Source organism: Odocoileus virginianus, chromosome 20 (genome assembly GCF_023699985.2).
Source record: "Odocoileus virginianus isolate 20LAN1187 ecotype Illinois chromosome 20, Ovbor_1.2, whole genome shotgun sequence".
Lineage (NCBI taxonomy): Eukaryota > Metazoa > Chordata > Mammalia > Artiodactyla > Cervidae > Odocoileus > Odocoileus virginianus.
Window position 1 is genome coordinate 7,549,631 of NC_069693.1, and position 10,205 is coordinate 7,559,835.

The following is a 10,205-nucleotide window of genomic DNA, read 5'->3' on the forward strand; positions in this document are numbered from 1 at the left end:
ACTGCAGGCAGATTTGTCACTGCTGAGCCATCAGGGGAGCCCAGTGAAGCTTCTGTAAAATACCAAAACGAAAAGGAGGGCCTTCAGAATGCTTCTGGGTTGGTGAACACAGGAGATGCAGGGACAGTGGGGTGCCCTCTCGTGGAAGCTCCACCCCCTTCCCTCCCCCCACCCCCCCTTCCTTGCCTCACACATCTCTTCTTTCTGGCTGTCCCTCAGTTATATTCTTTTATCATAAACTATTGATCTAGTAAGTAAAATGTTTCTCTGACTTCTGTGAGCTGCTCTAGTAAATTAATTAAACCCAAAGAAGAGGATCCTGGGAACCTCTGGTTTATGCCCAGTTGGTCAGAAGCACAGGTAACAACCTAGATTTGTGACTCTGGTGTCTGAAGTCCAAGGAGAAGGTCGTAAGAACCTCCATCCGTAGCTGGGTGATCAGAGGCACAGGTTGGCAACTGATGCCTGAAGTGGGGGAACTTCCCTGGCAGTCCAGTGGTTAAGACTCTGTGCTTCCAGCGCAGGGAGTGAGAGTTTGATCACCGGTCACTGAGCTAAGATCCCACATGCTGTGGCGTGATGCAGCCAAAAAATATAAAATAAAATAAATGAAGTGGGGGAAGTGGGAGGAGGTGGCTGTGAATTCTTGTAGGACTCATCCCTCAACCCATCGAATCTGACACTATCTCCATGTAGATAGTGTCCGAATTGAGGTGAATTCTCAGACACCCAGCTGATGTTCTGAGAAGTGTTTGTTTGAAGTGTGGGAAACCTCTCCCCCACGCTGGGAGTGAGTCTCAGAACACCAAAAAGAGCATCTAACTTTCCACAGCAAATATAGATGCAAAGAGATAATGGAGTGACATCCTCCATGCAATGCTAAACTGCTGTCTCAATGTAGAATGGTACAACCAGATGAATGGTCATTTAACTGGAAGGTCATATTCAATAATTCAGAAAACTTGCCTCCATAGACACTTTTTGAAAGAACTTAAAACAAGAGCAGAAATTAATTTAGGAGGAAATGACAAGTTGTCGGAAATGATAAGTTGTCAGAAATAAGGTGAATTTTCTTATTTTTTTTTGTTTGTATTTTTTTTTTAGAAATAAGGTGAATTTTTTTAAAAGGTAATTATCAGAAAAATAAATGTTCATCCATATAAAATGTGTTAGTTTCTCAGTTGTGTCCGACCCTTTGAGAACCCCTGGACTGTAGCCCACCAGGCTCCTCTGTCCATGGGATTCTCCAGGCAAGAATACTGAAGTGGGCAGCCGTTCCCTTCTCCAGGGCATCTTCCTGACCCAGGGATCAGACCCGGGTCTCCCACATTGCAGGCAGATTCTTTACCATCCGAGCCGCTCAGGAAAAGAAATGCTTGTCCATGTAAATTTATGTATAAAACTCAAGATGATATCCAAATGGGAGTTGCATGATGTGTGTGGACAGTGTGGAAGAGAAGATGAAAGGATGCTTAGATTTTGTCTTGTTTAGGGGGAAAACATAGATACTGATATGATTATACAGTCCATGAAATTCTCCAGGCCAGAATGCTGGAGTGGGTAGCTATTCCCTTCTCCAGGGGATCTTCCCAACCCAGGAATCGCATCAGGGTCTCCTGCATTGCAGGAGGACTCTTTACCAGCTGAGCTACCAGGGAAGCCCGATGATTCAAACACTAATAAGAAAAAAGTAAGAATTCAGTATTGCCTCCCAATAGGAGGAATCACTAAAGGATGCTACTAAAACTTTCAGAGGCTTCCCTGGCAGCCCAGTCATTAAGACTCTGAGCTTCCATTGCAGGGGGTGAGAGTTTGATCCCTGACATCACATGCCACACAATGCAGTCAAGAACTTTTTAAAAATAAAGTGAATTTTAAAATAAATTTTCAAAGCAGTAGCAGGAATATAACTGATATACTCAGTGGAACAACAGAGCCTGGTGTGGATACAAAAGCAAAGACAACAGAAGCAAGAATAAACAAGTGGGACTGCATCAAACTAAAAAGCTTCTGCACAACAAAGGAAACTATCAACAAAGTTAAAATGCACCGTCCCGAACGGGAGGAGATATCTGCAAACGTCGTATCTGATGAGGGGTTAGCATCCAAAATACATGAAGAATTCACACCACTCAAAAGCAAAAGAGCAAATGATTTTTTTTTTATCTTTTTTATTTTGTGTTGGGGTATAGCTGATTAACAAACAATGCTGTGATCATTTCAGGTGAACGGCAAGGGGACTCAGCCAGGCATGTACACGTGTCCATTCTCCCCCAAACTCCTCTCCCATCCAGGCTGCCACACAAGGCCGGGCAGAGCTCTATGCGCTCTGCAGTCGGTCCTTGTTGGTGATCCACCTTACCAGTGCGGGGGCTTCCCTGGTGGTTCAGCGGTAAAGAATCCCTCTGTCAGTGCAGGAAACACAGGTTCGACCCCTGATACAGGAAGATCTCACATGCCTCGGATCAACTAAGCCCGTGCGCCACGACTATTAAGCCTGCGCTCTGGAGTCGGCGAGCTGCAACTACTGAGTCCACACACCCTAGAGCCTGTGCTCCACCGCAGGAGAAGCCGGTGCAAGAAGTCCACCCACCGCACCTAGAGGGCAGCCCCTGCTCGCCACGACTAGAGAAAAGCCCACGCAGCGATGAAGACCCAGCACAGCCAAAAATAATACATATTTTTTTAAAAAACAAGTAAATATACCAGTGAGTACATGTCCATCCCAAACTCTCTAACTATCCCTTCCTCCATCCTTCCCCCCAGCCCACCACCAGCAACTATAAGCTCCTTCTCAAAAGTCTGTTTCTGTTTTGTAAGTAAGTTCAAACAGTCTGATTTTTAAATGGGCAGAGAATCTGAACAGACGTTTTCCCAAAGAAGACATAACAGATGGCCAACAGGTCCAAGAGAAGATGCTCAACTTGACTAATTATCAGGGAGATGCAAATCAAAACCAGAGTGAGATATGAGCTCACAGGATTATATCTGGAAAGTGCTCACCACAGAAAAACAGGTCGTAACTCTACATCGTGATAGATGTCAGCTAGACTTATTGTGGCGATCATCTCATGATATATACAAATATTGGCTCGTGCTGTGCCCCTGAAACTAATATGTTACATCATTTGTATATCAATATTGTTAAAGGATTCAGAATTCACAGAGGTCTTTGCAGTCAGATAAATAAACTTTGATATATGGTTCTAGGGGGGCTTCCCGGTGGCTCAGTGGTAAAGAATTTGCCTGCCTTTGCAGGAAATGCCAGTTTGATCCCTGGGTTGGGAAGATCCCTTGGAGAAGGAAATGGCAACCCACTCCAGTATTCTTGCCTGGAGAAGCCCATGGACAGAGGAGCCTGGCGGGGTCACAAAGAGTCGGACACGACTTAGTGACTAAACAACAACAACAAATATGACTATAGACAGGTTTCTGACTCCTTGTAAGCCCTAGTCCTCATTCGTAAAGTGAGAGGAAGAATATTTACCTCCTAGAGTTATTGTCAGAAGGTCATGGTCAAATAGAAAATTTGTTTTAATGACTGCAGTGTGACTGTGGCAATTGACTAAAAGCTGAGGATTTGAAACTGAAGTAAGATATTTAATTAGTCTCTTGGTAAATACATTAACTGTATAATAATACAGTTACTAGACACTATTTTTTGCAGCTTTATTGCAGTATAATTGAGGTACCATAAATAGCATATATTTACAATGAAATATGCATGGAAAACCATCACCATGATGGATTAAACAAATATTTCCATGGTACCCAGAAGCTCCTCTGTGGCCTTTTGTAATCTATCTCTCACTCCCTCCACCCCCATTTTCAGGAAACCATTGATCTGCTTCCTGTCACTCTAGATTCAGTTCAGTCCCTCAGTCGTGTCACTATAGATTAGTTTGCATTTTCTAGAATTTCATATTGGTGGAAGCATACAGTACGTGGATGGAGTTTTTTTTTTACCTGCTTCTATCACTCATTACAATGTGCTGGGGTTTCACCGTGTACTGCACGTGCCAGGAGTTTATACCTTTGTTCAAACTTTCCATGGTACAGTGTGGTAGACAGAAAAATGGTCCCTGGGTTCTTCATGCCTGTGTGACTGACCCCAGTGAAAACCCTGGACCCAGAGGCCCAGGTGAGCATCTCTGGCTGTGCAGCTCATCACATGATACACCTGAAAGGAGTAAGCCCCGACCTACGACTCCACTGGGACTGACCACTGGCAGAGCTTGTGCCGGCCTCTCCCGGGCTCTACCCCGTGCACCTTTTACCTTTGCGGACGTTAATCTCCAGCTTTTCATGGCAATATACCATAAACGTGGTTATGACAGCCTTTCAAGGTTCTGTGAGCTCTCCTTCTAGTGAGTCGCCGAACCTGAGCGTTGTCTTGGGGACCCCCAACACACCTGTCTGGATGTTTCTCAGTTTATACCTCTCAAAATTCCAGCGACTTCATTTCGGTTTGGTCTCAGACTCCATCTCTATCTCCATGTCCCGAACCCATCTCCCAGGTCTTTCCGTGTTCCATTTTTTCTGTCTCTCCCTCTTCTCCATTTCCTCACAACATCTTCTCTTTCTAGTGATCTGACAGCCAGAATTACAGCTGCCTCCTCTCTCTTGATGTAAACCACACTGTAATTATTTTTATTAATATTTATTTATTTATTTGGTCCTGCAGCATGTGGAGTCTTAGACCAAGGATCAAACCCACATCCCCTGCGTTGGAAGTGTGGAGTTCTAACCAACAGACTGCCAGGGAAGCCCTTCACTTTGATTATTTTTATAATAATACAACAAAGTGGGGGTTTTAGAACATCAGAAAACAGGGAGTAGATAACAAGAAACAGGAGAAGGCAATGGCACCCCACTCCAGTACTCTCACCTGGAAAATCCCATAGACGGAGGAGCCTGGTAGGCTGCAGTCCATGGGGTCGCTAAGAGTGGAATATGACTAAGTGACTTCACTTTTCACTTTTCACTTTCACGCATTGGAGAAGGAAATGGCAACCCACTCCAGTGTTCTTGCCTGGAGAATCCCAGGGACGGGGGAGCCTGGTGGGCTGCCGTCTATGGGGTCACACAGAGTCAGACACGACTGAAGCGACTTAGCAGCAGCAGCGGCGGCAAGAAACACTCTTCCCTGGTTCACTATCAAACTCAGCGCCAAGCACTCCCTAGGCGTTAACCTTCACTGCTCCTGTCCTCTGCCAGAAAGTGGACTCTTCAATCGTCCACAGCCCCAAGCCCCAGGTTTCCTAGGCGGTGGGGACAGACCACGAAAAGATTTCTCATGCTCGGCACGTTTTTCCTTTCCTCTCCTGAAAGAGGACAGGATAACAGAGGGTTAAAACATTCCAAGACCTTTATTGTCGCACTAAGAGAAGAAATGAAGAACCCATGGTGTATCAGCTAACCATGGCTATTGTTACAGACTGAATATTTTTGTCCCCCACCTCAAAATTCATATGATGAAACCTAATCTCAAATGTGATAGAATTAGGAGGTAGGGCCTTTGGGGTGATTAAGTCACGAGGAATTCCTCACGAATGGAATTGTTGTTTAGTTGCCCAGTTGTGTTTGACTCTTTTGAGATCCCATTCACTATAACCCACCAGTCTCCTCTGTCCGTGGGATTTCCCAGGCAAGAATACTGGAGTGGATTGCCATTTCCCTCTTTGGGGGGGTCTTCCCAAACCAGGGATCGAACCCGAGTCTCCTGCATTTCAGGGGATTCTTTACCACTGAGCCACCAGGGAAGTTTGGTGAAAGGGGCTGGTGCCTTTAGAAAAGAGATCTCAGGGAGCTCTCTGTCTCTTTCTGCCATTTAAGGACACAGCAAGAACACAGGTGTCTACAAACCAGAAAGTGACCCCTCATCAGACCCAGAATCTGTTGGCACCTTGACCCTAGACTTTCCGGCCTCCAGAGCTATGAGATATAAATACTGGTTGTTTAAGCCACCCAGTCTGTGATCATTTGTTACAGGAGCCCAAACAGACCACGACAGCTGTGTAACAAATATCCCCAAATAATAATGATTGAAAACAATAATTATCATGGGGTGGGTTTTTTTTGGGGGGGCTGCTTTGCATGAAAGGGGGATCTTAGTTCCCCAATCAGGAGTTGAACTCATGCTCCTTGCAGTGGAAGCACAGTCTTAACCACTGAACCCACTAGGTAAGCCCTGATAACTATTTTCGTTGCTTACAAGCCCATGGATCAGCCGGATGGTTTTTGTTTTTGTTTTTTTATCTTGAATGAGCTCATCCTTGCATCTGCAGTCAACTGAGGGCTGGGTCAGTGGCCCTGTTTTGGGAGCTGAATGGGTGCTTGTGGTCTATTTGGTGCAGGCGCTCATCCTCCAGTAGGTTATGTATGTGAGCTCAGTCACTTCAGTCGTTCCTGACTCTGCAACCCCATGGACTGTAGCCCGCCAGGCTCCTCTGTCCATGGGATTCTCCAGGCAGGAATACGGGAGTGGGCTGTCATGCCCTCCTCCAGGGGATCATCCCAACCCAGGGATGGAACCCGAACCACTTACACCTCCTGCATTGGCAGGTGGGTCCCTTACAAACTCTAGCGCCATGTGGGAAGCCCTCCTACAGCAGGTTGTGAGTGAGTGAGTGAAAGTCACTCAGTCATGTCTGGCTCTTGGCGACCCCAGGGACTATAGCCCAACAGGCTTAGCCGAGTCTGATTCCCATGGCAGTGAAGACTTTCCAAGGAAGCAAATGGAAGGTACAAAGACTCTCAAGATGTATACTCAGAACTGACACAGCATGATGTCTGCCATATTCTACTGGTCAAGGCCAGCTCAAATATCAAGGAGAGGGGACACTGACCCTACCCCTTGAAAGGAGGAACTGCAAAGTCACAATGCAAAGGGCGTAAGTGAGGGGATTTTTGGCCACTGTGACACTAACGGACAATGATGATTCTATTCTTTTACAAAAATATATAAAGAAAGCCTGGTGTGCTGCAGTCCATGGGGTTGCAAAGAGTTGGACATGACTGAGCGACTGAACAACAAATATAAAGAAACAAGCCCAACTACTAGTCAAAAAGTATGCCTTTCACAGGAGGATCTGCAGAATGTGTGACTGGAGTTTCAGAGCAAGAAACAACCCGTTGCAACAGTCATTAAAGATGGTCTCAAACAGTAGGGTTCCACATGTCTGCCTACTGGAGGTTTGGCGGGGCCAGGTGACTTTCCTTGCCCAGTGAAATGTGAGAAGGAATATGTGCCGCTACAGAGTGGGGGTTTTAAGAACTAGTACGTGCTGGACCTGGCACTTCCCAGGTGGCTCAGGAGTAAAGAATCCACCTGCAATGCAGGAAACACAGAAGACGCAGGTTCAGTTCCTGGGTGGGGAAGATCCCCTGGAGGAGGAAATGGCAACCCATTCCAGTATTCTTGCCTGAAGACTCCCACGGAGAGAGGAGCCTGGTGGGCTACAGTTCGTGGGGTCACAGTCAGACAGCGCTGAGCATGCAAGAGTATGCACGTGCCTGACCATCTTTTGAATTTTCCCTTGGCCAATCAGATGTTGGCTGGGACAGTACTCATCTGAAGGTTCGACTGACAGGAGGTCGCAGGGGGCTTGCTCACGCAGCTGGCAGTCGATTCTGTCTGTCAAGTGGGAACACAGCAGGGATTTTTAACCAGAGTGCCTGCATGTGGGTTCTCCATATGGTTTGGGCTAAGAAGCAAAATGAACAGTGAAATGAAACAGTTCAGAGTCAGATGGCCTGGGTTTTCATCCTCCCACCCACCCACCACCCCAACACACACTCTTACTGCTCTGCAAATTGCTATTTAACCCCTCTGAGGCACAATATTAATGCTAATGCCGTTCATATCAGCCCTGCTGGATGCTCATACTTTGGTCCTCAATTTCAGGTTTCAGCACAGTATCCAGGTCCTTTCCAGACCCCTACTGTCCTCCATGCGGTGTAGGCCGGGACATGACCACCTGTGGCAGATTAGACTGGGGCTTCCCAGGTGGCGCTAGTGGTAAAGAACCTGCAGGAGACATGAGATAAGGGTTCGGTCCCTGGGTGGGGAAGATCCCTTGGAGGAGGGCAAGGCGACCCACTCCAGTATTCTTGCCTGGAGAATCCCATGGACAGAGGAGACTGTTGGGCTCCAGTCCATGGGGAGCAAAGAGTTGGACTCAATTGAAGCGACTTAGCACACAGCAGATTAGGTTCCTCTTTGGAAACCTTCACTCCATCCACCTCATCTCCTTGGAAGGAATGTACTTCTACCGCTCTATACTGGGCTTGGCCATGGGACTTGTTTGGCCAATAGCATGATGGTACACAGAACACAGAGGCTTGACGTGTACCTGTATAGTTAAGCTCACACTTCTGCCATCACAATAAGAGGAACATTCCTGGAATAGACCGCAAGTGCCAAGCATTGGTTGAAAGGGCCGAGGCCAGCCAAGATTGGCCCTTCCACAAATACCTGGGGCATCCCAGTCAAGGTGGCAAGTCAAGGTGGCAGGCAGCCACCTCTAGCCCCAGGTGACCTCAGACGCACGGGAGAGCCCAGCCAAGATCAGCAGAGCCTCCAGCCACAATCAGCTGACTCTCAGCATGAGCTCCATACACGTTCGTATTGAAATAGAACAAGGCACCAGGGTCCTTCCCCGCCATGTCCTCCGCCTGCCTTTTGTCTGTGGAAAAACTTTAACCAAAGAATCAGTTTAATCAGAGAAGTGAGAAAATGCAGAAACAAAGGGAAACAGCCCCACAAGACTAAATAATAATAGTTGCGTCATTAAGCATTGTCAAGGACCTTTCTCCTCAAGGCTTATGGATAATATTCTAAGCCATATCCTGTGAGCTGTCTTGTGGATACTGAAACCTCCAACAGGTGGAAGAAGTTGACTACATAATGATCAAACTAGCCCTGAGACAGCTGCCACAATTCTGAGAGTTCACCTCGAGGTAATGGGAACTGGACCTGAAGGTTAACTGTACTTAAGGTGACGCTAATTAGACCGGCGATGACCAATTTCAAGGTGACTGTCAGAGGCGATTGTGCTGTTTCTATATGGAGCCCGCTCTCTCTGGCTATAAGAGCTCTCACCCCCTGAATGTCAGTGGAGGGGACAAGCAGTCTCCCCTCCCCCCACCCCTGGTTGCTGGCACCCAAAATAAAGGAAACGTTCCTATCCACCAACCTTGCCTCTTTATTGGCTTCTGAATGGCAAGCAGCCAGACCCCATCCATTTTCAGTTACATGCAATGTGTGTACATCAACACACAGGTTTTGGTTGTTTGGTACCCAACTATAATTAATTACTCAATTATTACTAAATAGTTTTTTAATGTATTTGATATACTGTTGTTGCTTTAGTCACTAAGTCATGTCCAACCCTTTTGCAACCGCATAGACTGTAGTTATCCAGGCTCCTCTGTCCATGGGATTTCCCAGGCAAGAATACTGGAGTGGGTAGCCATTTCATACACCAGGAGATCTTCCTGACCCAGGGGTTGAACCCATGTCTCCTGCCTTGCAGGCATATTCTTTAGCACTGAGCCAGGGAAAGCCCATCTGATATATTACCAGACTTATATATCCACAGACTTATCATCATTACATGGCTACAGTGTGACATCATGACCTCCATATTATTTTTATTTTATTTATGATTCATGGACCACATAGCAAGACGGCACTGGCAAAATCGTAATTAATTGTACCCAGACCAGATGTTAAATGCAGATGACAAGGAAGGCTAAAGGCAGTTCTGCAACCACAGAAGTCTCAGGGTAGTGTGGTTGAGGGTTAACAGGCTGGAAAAGCCCACGCTCAGGATTCCCCATGACTTGGCTGGACTTCACCCAGATTTTTCCAGAGGCCAGATGACTTGTGATATTGCAACAGATCAAATGCAGAAGCGACTCTGAAAATCCAGTTGTTTCCTCTTGAGCCGGACATCACACATTCTCAGAAATGTATAATAATGTCACTCTTCTCATTAATTTTTTTATTTTGGAAAATACAGCATTTCTCATTTAAAGTGTTATGTCAAAATTCTGTTTCTAAATGTCTATCAACAGACAAACAGGTAAACAAAATGTGGTATCTGTGAGTGTGGCATCAATGACATATAACTCAATCTTAAAAAGGAAGGAAAGCCTGAGACACCTACAACATGAATAAACTTTGCAAACATGATGCTGGC